The 22,237-nt window shown below is 42.0% G+C and overlaps 1 long non-coding RNA gene across 1 annotated transcript in view; it reads right to left on the bottom strand.

Moving 5' to 3' along the window:
- Nucleotides 1-1,964: 1,964 nt before the first annotated feature.
- LOC140476918 (uncharacterized) overlaps nt 1,965-22,237 on the bottom strand; it is a 28,703-nt gene continuing 8,430 nt past the window's right edge. Inside the window, exons 2-5 of the long non-coding RNA XR_011960626.1 lie at nt 15,795-15,893; nt 14,761-14,857; nt 6,262-6,309; nt 1,965-2,425 (exon numbers count right to left, since the gene is read on the bottom strand). This is a non-coding gene — a long non-coding RNA (uncharacterized lncRNA). The remainder of the gene's footprint in view (nt 2,426-6,261; nt 6,310-14,760; nt 14,858-15,794; nt 15,894-22,237) is intronic.

The following is a 22,237-nucleotide window of genomic DNA, read 5'->3' as shown; positions in this document are numbered from 1 at the left end:
GTGGGCAAGTGACAAAGAGGATTGATGAGGGCAGAGCGGGATTATGTCATCTATATGGGAGACTAGTTAACATGGTAACATCGCATGGAATACAGGGAGATCTAGCCATTTGGATACAGAACTTGCTCAAAAGTAGAAGACAGAGGGTGTTGGTGGAGGGTTGTTTGTCCAGACTGGAGACCTGTGATCAGTGGAGTGACACAAGGATCAGTGCTGGGTCCACTACTTTTTGTCATTTACATAAATTATTTGGATGTGTACATAAGAGGTATAGTTTGTAAGTTTTCAGATGACACCAAAATTGGAGGTGTAGTGGGAAGCGAAGAAGGTTACCTCAGATTACAACGGGATCTTGATCAGACAGGCCAATGGGCAGAGAAGTGGCAGATGGAGTTTAATTCAGAAAATTGTGAGGTGCTGCATTTTGGGAAAGCAAATCTTATGCATTTAATGATAAGGTCCTAGGGAGAGTTGCTGAACAAAGACCTTGGAATGCAGGTTAATAGCTCCTTGAAAGTAGAGTCGCAGGTAGATATGATAATGAAGGCGGCATTTGGTATACTTGCCTTTATTGGTCAGAGTATTGAGTACAGGAGTTGGGAGGTCATGTTGCAGTTGTACAAGACATTGGTTAGGTCACTTTTGGAATATTGTATGCAATTCTGGTCTCCTTCCTATTGGAAGAATGTTATGAAACTTTTAAGGGTTCAGAAAAGATTTACAACAATGATGCCAGGGTTGGAAGATTTAAGCTATAGGGAGAGGTTGAATAGGCTTGGGCTGTTTTCCCTGGAGCATCAAAGGCCAAGGGGTGACCTTATAGAGGTTTCTAAAATCATGAGAGGCATGGATAGGATAAGTAGACAAAGTCTTTTCTCTGGAGTAGGGGAGTTCAGAACTAGAGGGCATAGGTTTAGAGTGAGAGGGGAAAGATATAAAAAAGACCTAAGGGACAGCTTTTTCATGCAGAGGGTGGTGCATGCGTGGAATGAACTGCCAGAGGAAGTGGTGGAGTCTAGTACAATTGCAACATTTAAGAGGCATCTGGATAGGTATACAAATCAGAAAGGTTTGGAGGGATATGGGCTGGGTGCTGGCAAGTGGGATGAGATTAGGTTGGGATATCTGGTCGGCATCAATGAGTTGGACTGAAGGGTCTGTTTCCATGCTGTACATCTCTATGATTCTATGACTCTCAGAACAAATATAAACAGAGATGTTTATACACAGAGATCACCCATTTGATATGCTCCAAATTGTTAAGTCATTCAATTCTCAAATCTATACTTCTATTAAGTAAGGCTTTGTTTTGGGCACACAAGCAGTAGAAAACACGCCAAAGTTTAGACCTCAAGCTCAGTTTTTAGCAGCATTGCAACCACTGTTGAATTCAATTTAAAGTACATTGTTCAAAACACTGACTTCTTAATTTTGATAAAGAAGTCAGCACTGAAAAGTCTGGAATGAAAACTGAACTGATCCAGCAAGAGGCTTTAACATTATGAAGGAGTTCCACAGTGTAGACATTAAGCAGGTGTAGATGACTTGCTTTTGGGAGAATCTCAAACTAGGGGTAACAAATTTAATGCGTTCATTAACAAATCCAGCAAGGAATTCAGGAGGTGTTTATTTACCCAAAGAGTGGCTGGAATATGGGACTGACTACCACAGAGAGTAGTTGATGTAACAGCATAGGGATCTTTAAGGGGCAGCAAGGTAAGTATGTGAACAAGAAAGAAATAAAAATGTATGCAGTAATGGTTAGATTAATTGGGATGGAAAAGGCTGATAAGGAACATAAATGAGCTGAATGGCTATTTCTATGTTGTAAATTCTGTAATGCTACATCAATGCAAACACAATTATTTTACATATTACAGCAATATTATGAGAGGTTTTTACTGTCAGGACAAACAGAAAACATTTTACTGTGGAAATGTCCCATAACATTGTACTGTGTTGAGAATTGGCCTTGTACACATAAAGTCCATTTATGTTGTTACAATCAACATTTTATTCGTGAAGATTTCACACTGCCAGACCTGTGTGATGTTGGATATTCACCATTCCGTTTCAGGCACCTGTTAAACATGTGCTAATTTATATTGGCAATAGAATTGTCATTTTATTGATATATGAGTGTAGGCAGTCCCCAGGTTACGAACAGCTTCTATTCTGCAGTCAGTTTGCAATTCAATTTATATGCAAGTTGGAACACTATCAAGCCAGGGTTTACTTTGGGTCATGTGATGTTTTCAGCATTGTCTTCAGCTGAGATCATAACAATGGGAAGAGATTCCCCAGGAAGTGTTCAGCAGCTCTGACTATTGCTTTTCTGTTGTAGAATTTGATTCTCTTGAAATGGGTTATAGTCTGTCCTGCTGTACGTCTCACAAACTGGATTCACTTGTGGGCTAAGATGACGCTGAAAGCAGGAAAGGTAAAGATATTTGTGATGTTTTCTCTCAGTAACATTGACTTCAATAGCTTTGTAGAATATCTTCCTCATTGTTACCTCCACAGTTGCCTACTTCTGGAGCTTCCCACTGACGTCTAACTTTATTGGGCCTTCTTCCCAGGCCGGGTTCTGCGGACATAGTTATCCACACAAAAGTTGCTGTTATGGACCTCTATTCTCTGCATGAACCTGTACCTATCCCTTTCTCACTGTCTATTTCTCTCTCTCTGTCTGGAGATCACAAACTAAGTCACCAAACATCTTAGCAATTATCTCCCTTGATGACTTGCTGATCATTCAGCTTAAATCACATCTTGTAAATTATGTTTTGTGTTCACTGTTCAAAATAACTTCCTGACCATTTATTTTAGAAAACCAAATCAGACCTTCAAAGGCCTGAAAATTAAAATCCATAATCCTCCATTTTAGAACCCAAACCCCCAAATAATAATAATATGAACATCCATAACACCACCCAGCTCAATCTTTGGGGGTAGAGAGGAAGAATGAATTACATTCAGAGAAAATTCTGTCCTGAAGGCATTAATTAATGTTCTTCAGCATTCAGCTAATTTTCATTTCTGAGGCTAATCATGGAGGATTGTGCACTTGGGATGGAATGGATATTCCAGTGTGATTAGGTCATTTAAGCCAATAATATATTCATGTGCAAATAAAACACCAAAGTTTAGTGGCAGGTAGGCACAAAATAAATAGAGAATAGAGAACATAGCAAGTGGACAGGAAGTAGTTGGTGGGTGGAAAGTGGCTGGTGAATGGAAAGTAGCAGGTGGGCAAGAAGTGGCAGATGGGTAGGAAATAATGGGTGGGCAGTGTTATGGACTAGACCTAAACCCTCTCAGAATATATTTTAAAAATAGTTTAAACCCCGAATATATGGCATCGTGTTCTGGATGAAAGTCAATTGGTCAAACTACCAGACTTGAAGCAAAACAGACTTTATTCTTACACTGTAGTTAAAATACAAATAAAAGAAAGAAGAATTGGAATAACAACTCTCTTGGAAAATTTGACAGAATAGTGGACTATCTAACTACTGAACAGCAACTGTTCCAATGTAGTAACATCCCATAAACACACCCTTGTCAAAGGCAAATTCAGTGAAACAGATTGTCTCAGATGCAATGCTTCTCCAGACCGGAAGGTAAGAACATCAAGAGAAAACTCAGAGAGAGAGAGAGAAAACGCAAGTGTTTTGCTCTCGCAGAAAGCGATGTATAGCAGCTTCAAAATCTTAGCAGCTCCTGAAAGTTAAACTAAACTCATGGTTCTGTAGGAGCTTGATCTCACCCCTTCATGCTGCTTCTATTGTTCTAACTTTAACAAAATAAAACCCAAATCCTCACAAGCTGTTTACTTTATTGGCTTGGAACAGACCACTCACTATTTCTGTCTCAATCTCTCTTCTTAAAAAAAAACACCAGGATAAAAAAAAACTCTTAAAACCATTTATTTTGCTACAGGTAGGAAGTGGCGGGTGGGCAGGTTGTGGTGGGTGGGCAGAAAGTGACAGGTAGGCAGGATGTGGTAGATGGGTAGGAAGTAGAAGGTGGTCAGGAAGTGGCTGGTGGACAGGAAATAACTGATTGGTAGGAAGTGGCAGGTAGGTAGGAAGCAATAGCTGGGTAAGAAGTAGCAGTTGGGCAGAAAGTGGCAGGTGGGCAGGAAGTGACAAGAGGATAGCAAGTGGCTGGCGGGCAGAAAGTGGCAGGTGGGCAGGAAGTGGCACCTGAGCAACTAGTTCTGTCTCATGCAGACTTCAACCTCTGGATGCTGTTTTAAAAGGCTCAGGGTTTGTATTTCACTCTCTGCAACCCAGCAGTATTCATGGAACCACCCCCCCCCCCCCCCCCCCCCCGCCACACCTGTAGGAAATGTCTGATAGAAGGTAGCACCCTGAATCGATAGGTTTCCTGTTGCCAGGCATCCATAAGCTCAGGATGTCCCTTTTCCACTACACGGTAACAGGAGAATATCCCAAGGGGGAAGTGCTATATGTGTGGACGTAGCAGATGTGAACAGCTTCTACAGCTATCAGAGGCATGACTGGGTCAAGTGTTGCAAGTGGGTGAATGATCTCTTGTTCCTTGCTAGGCCATCTGCTCAATGTTTTATAGCCATACATGAGTGGACAGAAAGCGACAGGTAGGCATGAAGTGGTAACTGGGTAGGAAGTGGTAGCTGGGCAGGAACTAAGCTTGCCAACACACAGGACTGTACCATCTCAATGCACCTTACAGTATACCTTGCACCACAGTGCTGCTGTCTCTCTCGCTCTCTCTCTCTAACACGTCAACAGGAAAAGAGCCTGAACACTCAGCAGCTCACACACACTGGCTCATTAACCTTGCACTACAACCTGGAGGATGTACACATCATGTAACTTCTCAACAAAGGCATACATGAGGCAATGACACTACTGCAAAGTGAGATTTTGGGATGAGTATCAGGCCCACACATCATGTAGAATGTTATTGATCCCAATTAGTTCCAGCCTTTGACCAGACTGAACCATCTTTCATTCAGAACCCTTAATTCCATAACCAAAAGAGAAAATGCTGGAAAATCTCAGCAGGTCTGGCAGCATCTGTAAGGATAGAAAAGAGCTGACATTTCGAGTCTAACTAACCCTTTGACAAAGGGTCAGTTAGACTCGAAGCGTCAGCTCCTTTCTCTCCTTACGGATGCTGCCAGACCTGCTGAGATTTTCCAGCATTTTCTCTTTTGGTTTCAGATTCCAGCATCCGCAGTAATTTGCTTTTACCTTTAATTCCATGTTCATCTCAAAAGTAATGGATAAAGACGATCAGAACTCTAGGGATTTTTATCTCTATCTGTATCTAACAATGCAGACATGATGCTCATGACCCCGTTCTAATGTCGCTTAATGCTTTCAGCAGGAGACAAACACATATGACTACCACGAGTGTGCATAGGATGAGATGAGAATGATGTTGGAGAGAAAGCTCCTCATTGCCTTTGAGGAAAAGGACACTGAATGGGCAAGCAGACAAAGGGAGTGTGCTTGTGACAACAGGGAACTTGGATATGTCCAATTATCCAGTGACAATTCCACAAAGCATATAGCCATGCCTGGAGATGGTGTAGGGGGAAAACCTGGGAGGAACCTGGGAGTTGTGCAGGATCTGGGAGTTGGGTGGCACGGTGGCACAATGGTTAGCACTGCTGCCTCACAGCGCCACAGACCCGGGTTCAATTCCTGCCTCAGGCTGTGTGGAGTTTGCACATTCTCCTCGTATCTGCATGGGTTTCCTACGGGTGCTCCGGTTTCCTCCCACAGTCCAAAGATGTGCAGGTTAGATGAATTGGCCATGCTAAATTGCCTGTAGTGTTAGGTGCAGGGGAATGGGTCTGGGTGGGTGCGCTTCGGCAGGTCGGTGTGGACTTGTTGGGCCGAAGGGCCTGTTTCCACACTGTAAGTAATCTAATCTAAATCTAAGTGTCATGCCAATCCCCCAGAGAGTGGAACAGACCTGTGTTCAGAATTAACTGGACATTGAGAGAGTGCTATCCTGTTTTGTTGTGGGATCTGATTGGATACGTCCATGGAACTCTGACCACCTCATGTGTGCAGTGGATAGCTCCTTGTCCCTGAGGGAACTCAGCAATAGTTGCAATTCCCATAAGTTGGTTCTCTGGTTCCATTATGAACTGGACAAACTGAGTTGATTTCCTGTAAAGGGCATTGTTAACCTTACAAATGTAAGTGAGGTTTGAAAGGACCCAGTTGTGAGGAAGTTCAAATTCAGTGTAAACCTTACCTCTACTTGCATAGTGCTCCCTCCCAAGTTGAGTAGCCGCAGATATGCCTGCAAAAGGAACACATAAAGATCATAGTTTCCATAAACCTGCAAAGATGTTTTCTGCACCATTGATCATTTGTCTGGAGATAGTGTAACACCTTCTATATACCCCTTTTTTGTAGACTGCTCAGTGTCGCTGGTTCCCCTATTCATATGCTACTTGTCCATCCATACCAGTTGATCCCAAGCCTTGTGTCTCTGATTCTGCTGTCCTTGAACATAGGAAGTAGGATTAAGCACTTGGTACATTAAGCATTCTCAGCTATTCGATATGATTGTGCCTCTTACCTACTTCACTTTCATAATTTTGCTCTCTCTCCCCATACCTCTTGATGCCTTTAATGTCAAGGCATCTATCTATTTCTTTCATAAATACATTGAATAATTGAACTCACACCACCTTATATGGCAGAGAATTCTGGAGGTCACTACCCTCTGAGTGAAGAAAATTCTCTCATTCCAGTTTGAAATAGTCTAACCTGTATCCTGAGGCCATTGCACTTTATTCTAGGTCCCCCAGTTAGGGAGACTGTAGCTCTTTCTTTAATGTCCTCAGTCTCCTTCAGGTTTGATTGATGCTAAAACTACTGCTGGATTCCGTGGCTCAAACCTCTGGCATGGAATTACTGGCCTGTGAATAATAAACAGGAACGAAGTATGTGTTTTTCATTTGGCGTTTGTCAAAGTCAATAGGAATTTGCTGCCCTTATCGGGCTGCTCCTGTCTTGCTCTACAGCTACCTGTAGGTAGATAATGGTGATAGAGGTACAACTTCTATAACCCAGCACTGGTTCTCCCATTTCCTGGTGCTGCCACATGTAAGGTATTTGTTCTTGTTACGTTAATATTGCTGAGCCTGCATGTGCCAAATAGCACAAGTGTGGGTGGGGGTGTGGTTAATGTGCAATCAGCCATGCATAACGGTTCGTAGGCTCTTGCGTATGAAAGTGATCACTGTCAAAATGAAGCTGTCATGCCATCTGATCCTTCCAATTTGAAGGGCTCCTTGTTCAGAATTAGCCAAGAAAGACTTTCAACCAATTTCCTTTCAGCAAACCAAGGTCAGTCATTCGCTGCTTTTTCCATTAATCTGCTCTTTGTCTGTCTCTCTCTCTCTGTCTAAGACCCAAAGCAAACTGCAGACTTAACAGACAATTATTTTAATTTCAGAGCAATTGTACACATTCCCTAAACCCAGTGTGCAGCTATCCTTTACCCTCTAGCATACACTGTAACCAGATTGATTGATTTTCTAGATTGTTCTACTTCTTTGTCTATGTGTCATTGGACCCCTGTTGCTAACCAACAACACAGTTCTTTTCCTTTCTAATGCACCGAACTGTTCATCTCAATGGTTTGAAGTCTCATTAAAATGCATGACTACCAGACTTCTTTGCAACGAACCCCAAGAATACTCAATAATGGAACACATACTAAGTTAACCCCCACCATCTTTGTAACACACAAAATACAAAATATAAATTAAATTTAATCTCATACATTGCTCTCAATCTATTAATTCTAATGAATGCAACACAATTTCCAAGCTATGCAAGTCAGAAAGTATCTAAATGGTTCTTAGCACTTAATATGAAGGCAAACTTGTCATTGGGAGTAGATATTATATGTTCTGTTCAATTAGGTTTCTGATCCTGCCCTTGTGAAACATCTGGGCAGGCCCTAAAACTTTGGTCATTATATCTCTCATGATCCAATAGTTGCATTATTATAATGCCCAGAGCCAGAATAATGCAAGGTACATAAAACAGACCAAAATAGCAGTTCTGGCTGGATATTATACATCAAATAACCACAATATTGTGTGCATATTGCTGTGTGGATTTAATTGTAGACCATGCCAAATCTTTATTAGATCAGGAAGATTTCATATTATTTCCCTGTTCCCATCACTTGACCTCCATCACAATTTCAGTTTGTTTTTGAGTGAATGAACCCTTAGAACAGAGACAAAGATGAGAGAATTGTTGTGGCCAATATTTCTCGCCTCTGCTTTGATTAAAGGTAATGCAGCAAATCAATCACAGTTTTGAAATTACTTAAGAAAATTCCTGGAAATTGGGCAAGGGAACTGTTACCGTGCATTGCCAAAGATTTCTATCAGTGTTACTACACAAGGTTATACTGCAGCTCTGTTATACTCTGTGAGCAAGTACATTGGCATCAACAGTCCTAAAATGGATTGTCCGCTAGGAGGAGATAGTTAACATGGGGGGCAAGTCTATGATGCATCTGAGAGGAATAGGATTCGGCAGTGAGTTTGGGATGAGGAGCAGTGGAGGAAAAAAGAAAAAGAAATTAGTCCTCTGAAGCAAATAGACTGGCAAACACAGGAAAGCAACTGTATTTCTCGGGAGAGATCCTTGAGAAGAGCTGGAAAGAATTTGATTTCAAAGAACTCAGCAGCGAAACTGTAGCATTTGTTTTCAATTCAGCAGGAATGAGTGCACAGCTTTAATAATTTTTTTTTCGAGGCTCCTAGCCGTGAGATGTAACTCGTCTCAGCTGGCTGTATGGCAAGATCAAATGACAGACAATTTCACTTGAAGCCCAGGGTGACTTTCTGGCAGCCAGAAACTCAGAACATCCTCAAAAATCCGTTTCTCATCTGGCTGGAAGCAGACTACTTACCAAACAAAAGTTAGCATTGCCAGATGTTAGCTTGCAGGCTTGTCTATGCAACTAGATAGTTGAATAACAATAAAATAACAGGCAAATGTGTGTTTTGGTCTTATACAATGTAGAACTGTCTGTGCTACTGTTGAAAGATTTTATGTCCCAAACATTTACCTAAATGCAAGATATATATGAATGTATGCAAATGGTATCACAGTTCCTTTTTTTAAAAATAAAATTTGGAAGTGAAAGTTATGGTTAATGCCGTGCATCAGCTGTTTGAAAAGCTGTGAAGTTTGTGAAGGTCTAATAGTGCCAAGTATCGGACTGAGGGACACAATGCATTCCTCAGTTTTTGAGATTCTCCAAATGAATGAAGTGCAGGTGAAGAGAAATGGTGCTTTCAATATCGAAGATTGAGGATCTGTGTTTTGTTTAAGTTAAATTCAAATCTGAATTGAGTGATTGTGGAATGTTAGAAATCCCTGAATTTGTCCAGTTAAAATTATTGTGGAAGACGTGCTCTCCACCAGATGTTTTAAGTTATGAAATGATTGCTTAAGAATGGTTGCAGAGCAAAAGAAATTGAAATCAAAGACCATGCATTCAACCTCTTGTTACCATGTGCGATCGGTCTGGAACATCAGCAGAAATGTGTATTGGACAGTAAAATAAAATGTGCGATCCTTAATAGAAAGCTTGTTTTCTATTCTGCTTTCTCTGCTTTAATCAAACTGTTTGAACACATTATAATACACCTTCGGGACAGCTGTGATTTGAACCTTTGCAAGACTTTTATCCTTACATTGGATGATGTATGACCCCTGTCTATGACCAGTGCCTTATCCATCACTTCTATTCTGGTTCACTGTTTGTAACCTGTCCTGTCATAGTGATTGCCATTCCTTACTATAAACCTGTGGCCTCAATCAGAAAAAGTATTCTAAATAACCAATTCTTGACCCTGACACCTACTTGTTACTTCTCCTGAGTTGACTGGCTACTAATCAATCCTATAGCCCTCATTCCTAACAATAGGGGAACATTTAACTGCACCAGGAAAAGAACATGAACTAAATTCCAAGTTAAGACAAGCAGAAGGCTGGAAGAACACAGCAAGCCAGGGGAGCTGCAGATTAAGGGGGTTGAAGGGGCCAGGGTGGTGAAGTGGGGATAGGTGATGAGATAAGTATAGGGTATGACCTGGTTGGTCGATCGGAGGAATGAATCTGGTTGGTGGCTAGAAGGAAGGGTCGATGAGAGGAATGGAAGAGAGGGGCACGGGCTGGAAAGGGAGTCGGGGGATGGGAAGGGAGGTTAGTTGAAATTGGAGGACTCAATGTTGAGTCCTCTGGGCTGTAGACTACCCAGGTGGAAGTTGAGGTGTTGTTCCTCCAGTTTGTGGTTTGATTCATTATGTTAATGGAGGAGGCCAATGATGATCATGTCAGAAGGGGAGCGGGAAGGAGAATTAAAATGGGCAATGACTAGGAGGTCCGGTTGGCTGCTGCAAGCCCGGCTGAGTTTACGTTTGGTCTCCCCGATGTAGAGAAGACCATGTTGGGAGCACGAGAAGCAGGTGAACCTCTGTCTCACCTGGAAGGACTGTTTGGGGCCCTGGATGGAGGTGATGGTGGCAGGTCTTGCATACAGTTGCAGTGGAAGGTACCTAGGGGTTTGGGGGTGTCGGTGGAGAGAGTGGCATGAACCAAGGATTGGCAAAGAGAATAGTCCTTGCGGAAGGCAGAGAGGGGTGGGGAGGATAAGATGTTCTTGGTGGTGGGGTCTAATTGGAGTTGGTGGAAGTGTTTAAGGAATCTGCTTTGGTTGCGGAGACTGGTGGGGTGGTAGGTGAGAGTAATGGAATGGGGAATGGAGGCAGTGCGGTGGAGTACTGTCTGGATAACAAATTCCAAGTGGCACACTCAACCCTCATTGGTAGCCACACAGCTATTGGAAAGCTTCTATTTTTCCGAGTGTGTGCCTAACCCATATGTATATACAAATTGTGAATTTCAATCTCCTGGAGGGGATTCTGATACTACTTTAACTGCATAATGAACAGAAATCCTGCCACGTGCCTCTGCTTAGTAAAAGCTTTATCCGATTCAACAAAGATCAGCTAACTCAGACCAATGATTATTGTTGGGAGTTTTCACTCCTGTGTCATAAAACAACCAGAGTGTGAATCTGGTTTTGTGGCTTTGTTGATGAAGAGTTGCATAAACTCGATGAACTCATGCACTCAAGTGGCAGCCTTATTTAGTTGCTGTTCTGGGCAGCTGGATCATGTAATGACTTATTATGATAATGGTTCATGGACATTATGGACAGCTGCTTGAAACCTGTTGGATCCTGAGATTTTAGCGAAACCTATGTGGTGCAAAGGAACTCAAAATTAATGACTTTCAACATGTGATTCTAACAGTCAGTAGCAAGACTAATCTAATTACAGTGTGTTTTATTATTGCTCTTCCAATGCTTGTGGATGCTTGAGCTGAACATTGTTGCTTGCACATTAAAGTTGAAACTGATAACTGCAGACATTACTATTACAATTGAAATAACTCCACAGAGGTTGATATCCTGTCACCAAGTCACCCTTTATTTACATATGCATTGCATTTGGCACTGGTCTGGCTTCCACAGAGCCAGCTCTCAGAGTAAACAGAACTCCTGTTTATTTTTTTTTCTCTTTTTTTTTCGATTCCATAATATTATCACAAACTTGCTACAGGGTCCTGGAGCCCTTACAAAATGGATTTGACCTGACCTTGGCTGTTTATAGGATCCTGAACATGTTTGCCAGTTGACCAGCAACTAACTAGTTGTCGATGATACTTCTCTAAATGATCAGTACCTGCTTACTGGGCTGGTATTTCATCAATGCCACTGGGTGTGATGGTTTCTGGTGGGGTTGCACCTACTGAGGACCCAAGGTGGGAACAGGCTGTTAAGTGAGGTCTAGTCTTGCAGGGATGCAGTCAAGCTCGTCCCAGCAGAGAACTCCTGTTTATATCTGTCAGCCAGGGCTCTCTGATTGGACCAAATTACTGCCCCCAATCAGGGAACTCATATTCTATGAGGTCCATCTGGCTTTCCTTGTAACAATTACTATATCCTTCCCCCTATGTATGTGGGGACATAGCCCAGTTCTTTTCATTGTGGACTGTCCTGGAGCATTTTCCCACTGAGTCCAATTCCTCTGACCCAGGCTTGGATACGGGCAGTGTGTACCAGATCATAGCCTGTCTCTTGTGCCGGGAGCTTCTCGGAAGAAAATCATCCTTTTCTTCAGTCCATAAAGGTGTTGAGGCTGTAACATCTGCCTTGTCTATCTCAGACACTTCAGGATTCTTCAACACAAGATGGAGGGGGTGAACATACAGGTTCTGACAACATTTTTGGCTGCTCCAAGAAGCCAGGCATGTTTCACTCCTACCCCATTTATGAGTTTGCAGTTTTCATGTGGTCCATGTGCTTGTCAGGATAATCACACCTACCCGAACCTTGTACAACACAGGACCCGACCTTGTGTCGACCCTGGCCTTACCCATACATAGTTATTTCTGTGCTGTTGGCAAAAAACAGCATCCCATGAAATAAACTATCATTCCTGATGCCGTTTCACCCTCTTCCCCCCGACAAATCCGGGAAGATCAGATTTAACCTTGTCTAGACTCTCCTCCCCATTAGCAACTCTGCTGGAGCTATCCCTGTAGTTGTATAAGGGGCTGTATGATAATCAAATAGGAATTGGGACAAAACGTGTGGTGCTGGAAAAGCACAGCTGGTCAGACAACATACAAGGAGCAGGAGCATTGTCGTTTCAAACAAGCTCTTCGTCAGGAATATAGGGGTTGAGGGCCCAAGGGGGCTGAGAGATAAATGGGAAGAGGGTGGGGCTGGGGTGAAGGTAACTAGAAATGCGATTGGTAGATGAAGGTGGGGGGTGATGTTGATAGGTCGGAGTGGAAGGTGGAGTGGATAGGTGAGAAAGAAGATGGACAGGTAGGACATTTGAAGAGGGCGGTGCCAAGTTGAAGGGTTGGATTCGGGGTAAGGTGGGGATAGGAGAGATGAGGAAACTCTAAGTACTCTTTATTGGTCTTCTCTGATATTAGCACGCTGTCCAGATAAATGGTGATCTGGGAGAAAATGTTCTCCATTGTCTGCTGATACATTGCATGGGCTGATGACACCCCAAATGGCAATCTTGTATATTGGTACAAACACTTATGGGTATTAATTGTAACATACTTCTAAGAATCCTCATCTAACTGCAATTGCAGGTACGTATGGCTCATGACCACCTTCATGAAAAATAGCACCCTAAACCCCATTCCCCCACTACCAGTTTTGTGTGTAATGCCTCTATGCAAGGGATTGGATATTTATCAAGTTGTGAGAAACTAGGTTTACCATTTGTTCAATGATCCCACAAAGGCGAACCAACATATTGAGCTTCAGAATCAGTACGACTGGGGCAGCCCTTTTCACAAACTTTACTGGTTTGACAATTCCTTACTTTCCAGCTTCTTGATTTCTGCCTCTACCTTTGCCCGTAAGGCAATGCTGCTGGCTTTGCAGAATTGTCGAATTGCTTCCTAGTCAATGTGCAAGGTGGCCTTGGCTCCTTTGATCATCCTGAGACCTTCCTGAGAAAGCTCTGGGTATTTAATTACAACTTCGCATGGGCAGCCATTTTGTAATAAAAAAATGTATCTTTCTCACCCAATTACAACTCATCAAGCTTGGGATTAAGCCTCTTGCTACAATCAGTGGTAACTGAATCAGCTCCTTCTTATGCGAGACCTAAACCGAACTTGTACCTTTAATTTGTAAATGTTCTCTGGTATAGGTTCTCAATTTAGTCAAGGTCTTATACAAACTTAAGGATTGGAGTCCAGCGTGAATTTTGCTAAAGACTGGTTCTGCAATCACTGATACAGCCACCCCGCTATCAATTCCATTAGAATCGAGTGACCATTTAACCAGATGTTTACTTTAATCAGTTCTGATTTGGATATTGAGTTCCAATCAAGGTGTAGGAGGACTTTCTAATGTGTGCACTCTCCTGGATACTGCTTATGGGTTCTCTTACTCAGTTTAGGCTGAGTGGGACTCTTTTGCTGTTTTGAATTCAGATACCAGCAACAACTACAATGGCTTGCCAGCACAAATCCTGAAGAAAATGTTAACCATTTGGCCAAGGCTTGGTTTGGTTTTGGGGCTTTGCTGTGGGCTGATCTAGAATCCTCCATTCAGGATATGTCCTGACTGAGGCTATGCAATTGCCTTCACTAAGTGGTGTTCCCCAAGCTCAGTTGATATGGCGAGGGTGTCCACTTCCATCGGCACATCCTGTAACTCATCTGCTCCCACTTGCCTCATTTTCCAAGGGTAAAGCCAGTTGCAATGATTGTCTGAAGTCCAGTTGGGCTTCAGCTAGTAGGCATTTTTGCTTGGTCACATTATTAATCCCACATACCAAACATTCTCTCAGTAACTCATAAAGAGTTTAACAAAAGTCACATGCTTCTGCCAGTCTCCTTAACCTCATTAAAAATCCCGACACGGATTCCCATGATTCTCAAACTGCTGAGTTAAACCAATAGCATCTCAGAATTAGGGGAGGCTTGGGGTCTTAAAATTACTTAACTAAATCTGTCAAATCTTGAAAGGTTTAAGTACCTGGTGCCTCAGGAAATGTAAGGCTCCTTATAACTGAAAAAGCTGTGGGTCCACAAATGGACAGGAGAATTGCTCATTACTTTTCATCTGCCCCAATGTTATTTAGCTGGAAAAGTAATGCATTCTTACCACATATTGGGCTCACTCTTCAATGTCAGGATCAAATGCGTCAAACTTCCCAAGTAATTGCATGATGCTAGAAATGCTTACTCCGACTCAATGATACCTGTTGAGAGCAAATTTCTTTAGGAACACATTTTTCTCACTCATTGTCACTGAAATAACCCAACAGAGGCTAGTATCCTGTCACCAAATCACCCTTGATTTGCATGTGCATAGAACTGGTCTAGCTTCCTCAGAGCCAGCACTCAGAACGAACAAGATGTCTGACACTCCTGTTTATATCTGTCAGCCAGGGGTCCCTGATTGGATCAGATTAACAGTCCCAATCAGGGAACTCATATCCTATTGGATCCATGTGGGTGAACTCATTACAAACACTACAACAATATTATGGATTATACTGGGATGGATATAGTTAATGGTTGACAAGCTACTGAATAGTTTAACTTCTGTTTATTATGAATTCATTTGTTGGCTCCAGGAGTTTTCCCTTTAACTAGAATTGTAATTTTATGGCATAAATGAGTATTTGTGTGGGTTGTAATGATAAATCAGTTTATTTTAAAATGGAACATGCTTGAAAGAAATAAGGCATTTATGAACCGGAGACAAATAGAAAGCTAGTGATTAGCAAAGAGTTGGAGCAGAACCACAAATAAAGCTAATTTAAAATTTGGCCAATCAGAACTAAAGTTTTTCTCTAAATTGTATGATCTCATGTCAAATTTGCAAATTTGTTGACATAAATTTTGTACAATCCCTGCCATTTTTGCCCTGTTAAAGCAGCTTGGTGGCTAATAAATACTCACCCCACTATTCAAGCAGGAAGCGGAGAGAAAACAACAAAAAAAAGACCTGTTTTATGTTAGCAGGAGGGAAAATACTAGAATTGATTATAAAGGATATGCTAAATAAACAGTTGGATAATGATTAATTGGACATAGTTAGTATGAATTTGCAAATAGGTAATTGTTTTTGATGAACTTGTAAGGGCTTTTTTTAAGATGTTAAAGAAGCGTCAATGAATGCAATATACTTACATTTTCAGGAGATTTCTGATAAAGTCTGCCAGAGACATTGGTGAGAAAAATTAAGACACATGGCATCAGAGAAAGTGTATGACATTCATTAATGGTTTTCTAAAAGACAGAAAACAGAATTTAGAAATAGATAGGCCACTCTCAAATTGGCAAGCTTTTTCAAAAGGAGTACTTAAGAATCAGTAATTAGTATACACAATGATATTTAGTTGGGGACCAAATGTATACCCAACACAGGCATCTAACCGACAATGTGGAACATTTTCCAGGTATGTTCTGTATACATAAAGCAGGACAAATCCAACCCAGCCAATCACCACCCCATCAGTCTACTCTCAATCCCCAGTAAAATGATGGAAGGTGCCATCAACAATGCTATCAAGCTGCATTTGCTCAGCAAAAGTCTGCTGAGTGACACCTAGGCTGTATTTGACCAAGTGTGGCATCAAGGAGTCTCAGCAGAACTGGAATCAATGGAAATTGGGGGAAACCCTCTGCTGGTTCAAGTTTTAGCTGGCACATAAGCAAATATGGTTATTGGAAGTCAGTCATCACCACTCCAGGATATCTCTGCAGGAGTTTCTCAGTGTAGTATCCTAGGCCCACCATCTTCAGCTACTTCATCAATGACTTTCCCTCCGTTCTAAGTGGGATGTTTGCTGATTATTGCACAATGTTCAGCACCATTTGTGGTTCCTAAGATTGTGAAGCAGTCCCTGTTCAAATGCAACAAAATTTGGATGATATCCAGGCTTGGACTGACAAATAACATTCGTGCCACACAAATGCTAGGCAATGACCATCTTGAATAAGAGACAACGTAACCCACCTCCCCTTGAGTGGACATTGAACAAAGAACTGTACAGACAGGAATAGGCCCATTTTCCCACCATGCCTGTTTCAATATGTAATACTTTCCTAAACTAAAAACATTTTGCCTCTACAGGGTATGTATCCCTCTCTTCCCTGCCTATTCATGTATCGGTCAAGATGCCTTTTAAATGTTGTTATTGTATCTACTTCTACCACCTCATCTAAGGAGGTACTAAGGGTTATGCCATTTACTCCTGCATTAAATCTTCAAAAATGCATCACCCCACATTTCTCTGGATTAAGCTCCAACTGCACTTTCTCCACCCAAGTCCATATCCGTATCCTGCTGTATCCTCGAGCAATCCTCCTCACTATCCACAGCTCCCTCAATCTTTGAGTCATATGCAAACTTACTGATTGGGCAATTTACATTCTACTCCAAATCATTTGTATATTACATACAGCAGGGGTTCCAGTATTGATCCCTGTGGAACACCACAGGTCACAGATCTCCAGTCAGAAAACATCTTTGCACTGCTACTCTATGTCTTCCACGACTGAGCCATCTTACCAGATCACTGCGAATTCCATGCAATTTGGCTTTTGTATTAGCCAACCATGAGGGATCTTGTCAAAGGCTTTGCTAAAGTCCATATACAAAACATCTACTGCCCTGCCCTCACCAATTATTTGTAAGACATGACCTCCCACACAAAGCCACATTGCCTATTGCTAATATATCCATATTTTTGGAAGAATGGTGCACTGAGAACAACTTAACTCTCAATGCCATTATTGACTTCGACGAGATGTTACTCATGCCCCCCCCCCCCCCCCCTACATATTAACAGCACATAGGTGCAGTGAATGGAGAGTGTGAAGCTCCTGGGAGTGGTCATCCACCACAAGCTTTTTTGGACTCTACATGTGGACGCACTGATTCTCTTCTTCCTCAGGCAGCTGAGGAAATTTGGCACGATGGTGAATACCCTTGCCAACTTTTACAGGTGCGCCATTGAGAGCATTCTGTTGTAATGTATCACTACCTGGTATGGCAACTGTACCATTCAAGATTGGAGACGGTTACAGAGAGTGGTGAACTCAGCCCGGACAGTCACAAAGGCCAACCTCCCGTCTATAGAATCTATCTACCAGGCCTGTTGTCAAGGAAAGGCCACCAGCATTCTTAAAGATCCATCCCACCCTGGCAATGTTTTTCTACAACCTCTACCATCGGGGAGAAGTTACAGAAGCCTGAACACACTCACCAGCAAGTTTCAAAACAGTTTCTACCCTACTATTGTTAGAATACTGAATGGACTCACAAACTCTTAATATTCGCCTGTACCTGTGTTTTTGTTTTTGCCGCTGTTTACCTATTATTTACTATCTATGCTACTTAACTAAGTGATCTGCCTGTATTGCTCAAAAGATAAAGCTTTTCACTGTGCCTCAGTACACGTGACAATAAATTCAATTCAATTCAATTCAACTAAATTTTTCCAAATGTGAGTAAATCCTATCACTAAGAATCTTTTCCAATAATTTTCGTACCACTTTCGTACAATTAACTTGTAATTTCTTGGATTATCCTTGTTGCCCTTCTTAAACAAAGGAACAACATTGGCTATTCTCCAGTCCTTTGGGATCTCTCCTGTGACTAAAGAGGACACAAAAAATTCATACAAGGCCCCAGCCATTTCCTCACCTGTATCTCTTAGCATTCGGAGATAGATCCTGTCAAGTCCTGGGGACTTGTCTACCTTAAGGCTTTTCAAAATACCCACCTCCTTTTATATATTGACATGCCCTAGAATATCAATATATCCCTCCTGAGACACTCCATCCACCACATTGACCATGTCCATTGGACCACTTGAAAATGAGGCTGGAGAAGTAGTAATTAGGTACAAAGAAATGGAGGAGTAACTGAATCACATACCTTGCATTAGTCTTCATGGTGGAAGACATCATTAGCCAGAACTTCAAGAGAGTCAGGGGTATAAATAGATATAGTGACCATCACTAAAGAGAAGATTCTGGAAAGCTGATCTTTCAGGAATCACTGAAATCAGGAAGGGTCCCAGAGGACTGGAAAATGACTAGTGTAACACCCCTGTTTAAGAATGGAAGGAGGCAAAAGACAGGAAATTATAGGTTTGTTAGCTGGACCTCAGTCATAGGGAAGATGTTAGAGTCTATTTTTAAGGATGAAATTGCAGAATACTTGGAAGTGCATGGTAAAACAGGGCTAGGTCAGAATGGCTTCGTTAAGGAGAGATTATGCTGACAAATCTGTTAGAATTCTTTGAGGAGGTAACAGGCAAGTTACACAAAAGAGAGCCAGTGGACATGATCAATTTAGATTTCCAGAAGGCCTTTGACAAGGTGCCACACAGGACACAACTAAATGAGTCCATGGTGTTAGGTATAAGGCATTAGCATGGATAGGGGATTGGCTGACTGGTAGAAGGCAAAAAGTGGGAATAAACAGGTCTCTTTCGGGATGGCAGCCAGTGACTAGTGGAGTTTCGCAGGAGTCAGTGTTGGCACCACAACTAGTTCCATTATACATTAACGATCTGGAGGCAGGAACTAAGGCATTGTTTCAAAGTTTGCCGATGACAGATAGATAGGCAGAGGGACAGGTAGTGCTGAGAAAGTGATGAGTCTGCAGAAGTATCTGGACATATTAGAAGAGTGGGCAAAGAAGTGGCAGATGGAATACAAAGTGGGCAAGTGTAAGGCAATTTTCTAAATGGGGAATGGCTTTGGAAATCTAAAGCACAAAGAGACTTATGAGTCTTAGTTCAGGATACTCTTAAGGTTAAATTGCAAGTTCAATTAGGAAGGCAAATGCAATGTTTGCATTCATATGACGAGCGGTTGAGGACTCTGGGCCTGTTTTGATGGAATTTAGGAGGATTTGGGAAATCTCATTGAAACTTACAGAATACTAAGAGGCATGGGTAGAGTGGACATGGAGAAGATGTTCTCACCAGTAGCAGAAACTAGGACCCGAAGGCACAGCCTCAGTGTGAGGTGGCAACCCTCTAGAACAGAGGTGAAGAGGAATTTCTTCAGTCTGAAGGTTGTGAATCTGAGGAACCCGATGCTTTAGAGGTCCAGTCTTTAAGTGTATTTAAGACAGCAATAGACAGTTCCTTGATTAGTGAGGGGATTAAGGATTACGGTGAGAAGGCAGGAGAATAGGATTGAGAAACATATCAGCGATGATTGAATGGCACAGCAAACCCAGTGGGCCAAATGGCTTAATTCCACTCCTATATATCATGGTTTTATGGTCTAATACCATAATACCATTACCATCATTGAATCCCCTGCTATCAGCATCCTGGAGACCACCATTGACCAGAAATCCACTGGACTCTCATCTAAATACAGTGACTACAAGAGCAGGTAGAGGCTAGGAATATTGCTGCAATTAACTCACCACCTGACGTGCCAAAGTCTGTCCACTATCCACAAGGCACAAATTAGGAGTGTGATGCCTGGATAGGTGTAGCTCCACCAATACGCAAGAAGTTTGACACTATCCAGGACAAAACAGTCCACTTGATTGGCACCACATCCACAAGTATCCACTCTCTCCAACACCAATGCTCAGTTGCAACAGAATATACTATCCACAAGATTTATTGCAGAATTTCAGAAAGATCCTTAGTCAGTATCTTCCAAACCCACAATCACTTCCATCTGGTACAAGGGCAGCAGATACATGGGAAGCCCACCTGGAAGTTTCCCTCCAAGCCACTCATCACCCTGACATGGAAATATATTGCCGTTCATTCACTGTTGCTGGAACTCCCTCCCAAAGAGCATTGTGGAACTACCTACAACATATGTACTGCAGCAATTCAAGAAAGCAACTTAGGATGGGCAATAAATGCTGGCCAGTATGCAACACCCACATTGCATGAGTGAATAAAAAAGTTTCCAAATTTGTGGGTGATAGGAAGCTGTATGGGAATTTGTGTTGTGAGGAAGATGTAAAATAGATTCAGGAGGACTTGGACAGAATTAGTGAATTGGAAAGAACATATGAGATGGAATATAATGTGGAAAAATACAAGGTTATCCACTTTGTAGGAGGAACAGATTTCAGAAATGTTAAGAAGTTGGAAAGTGTAGATGGAGACAAAAGGACTACAGTGCCCTTGTGAATAAATCATTGAAGACTAATATGCAGGTGCAGCAAGCTACTAAGGATGTTCATGGAATTCTAGTCTTTATTTCAAACGGATGTGAATATTTGATTTGATTTAATTTATTGTTATCACGTACCTAAGTACAGTGAAAATACTTGTTTTGTGAACAGTACAGACAGATCATTAAAAAAACAAGGACATTGGGTACTTAGACAGAGTGAGGCATACAAGGTTATGTTTGCACAGGAAGTGCACAAAAGCAAGGTCAACATCAGATTTGAAATTAGAGAGGTCCATTTAGCAGTCTAATAATAGAAGGGAAGAAGCTGTTCTTGAACCTGTTAGTGTGTGTGTGTGTGTGTGTGCTCGCGCGCGTGTTCAAACTTCTGTATCTTCTGCTCAATGGAAGAGGTTGGAAGAGAGTACTACTGGGATGTGTTGGGTCGTTGATGATGTTGGCAGCCTTTCCATGGCAATGAGAAGTGCAGATGTAGTCCATGGACGGGAGATTGGCTTCCATAATATTCTGGGCTATGCACACAACTTTCTATAGTTTCTTACAGTATTGGGCAGAGCAGTTGTGGTACAAAGCAGTTATACACCCAGATAGAATGCTTTCTATAGTGCATCTGTGAAATTTGGTAAGGGGCCTTATGAATATGCTCAACTTCCAAAGTTTCTGAAGAAGACATGTTGTTGTGCCTTCTTGACCATTGCATCTATGTGGGAGGTCTAGGACAGATTGTTGGTTATCGTCACTGCTAGAAACTTGACGCCAGGACTCGACCCTCTCCACCTCATCTTTGTTGATGTAGTTAGACATGAGCCCTCCTCCTTTCTTCCTAAAGTTAATGACCAGTTCTTTTGTTTTGCTGACATTGAGAGAGAGATTATCATTGCACTGTGATACCAAACACCGTATCTCCTATTCTGAGTACAGGAGTAGGGAAGACTTGTTTCAATTGCACAGGAGCATGGTTAGACTGCACCTGGAGCACTGTGTGCAGTTTTAGTCTCCTTATCTCAGGATGGGTATTATTGCCATAGAGAGGTTGAAATGATACTTCACCAGATTTGTTCCTAAAATTGGATTAAGTGGACCTGTACTCTCCACAGTTTTTAAGATTGAGAGGTAATTGCATGGAAAAGTATAAAATATTAAAGGGATATACAGGGTAGGCTCAGATGTTTTCCCTAGAAGGGGAGCCTGGAACCAGGGGCTCAATTGAAAAATAAGAGAGTACCGTTTAGGTCTGACATGAGAATCTTTTTCTACACAGAGGGTTGTGAATCTCTGGAATTCTCTACCTTAGAGTGCTGTGGAGGGTCAGTTTCTGCGGATATTTAAGAGAAAGTTTGATAGATTTCAGGTTTCCAATGGCGTGCAGGTTATGGTGTACAGGATGGGTAAAATACATTGAGTGTGGTGCTGGAAAAGCACAGCCGGTCAGGCAGCATGCA

The sequence above is a fragment of the Chiloscyllium punctatum genome, chromosome 5, assembly GCF_047496795.1.
Source record: "Chiloscyllium punctatum isolate Juve2018m chromosome 5, sChiPun1.3, whole genome shotgun sequence".
In the NCBI taxonomy this organism is placed as follows: domain Eukaryota; kingdom Metazoa; phylum Chordata; class Chondrichthyes; order Orectolobiformes; family Hemiscylliidae; genus Chiloscyllium; species Chiloscyllium punctatum.
This window is presented reverse-complemented; position numbering and strand designations above follow the sequence as displayed.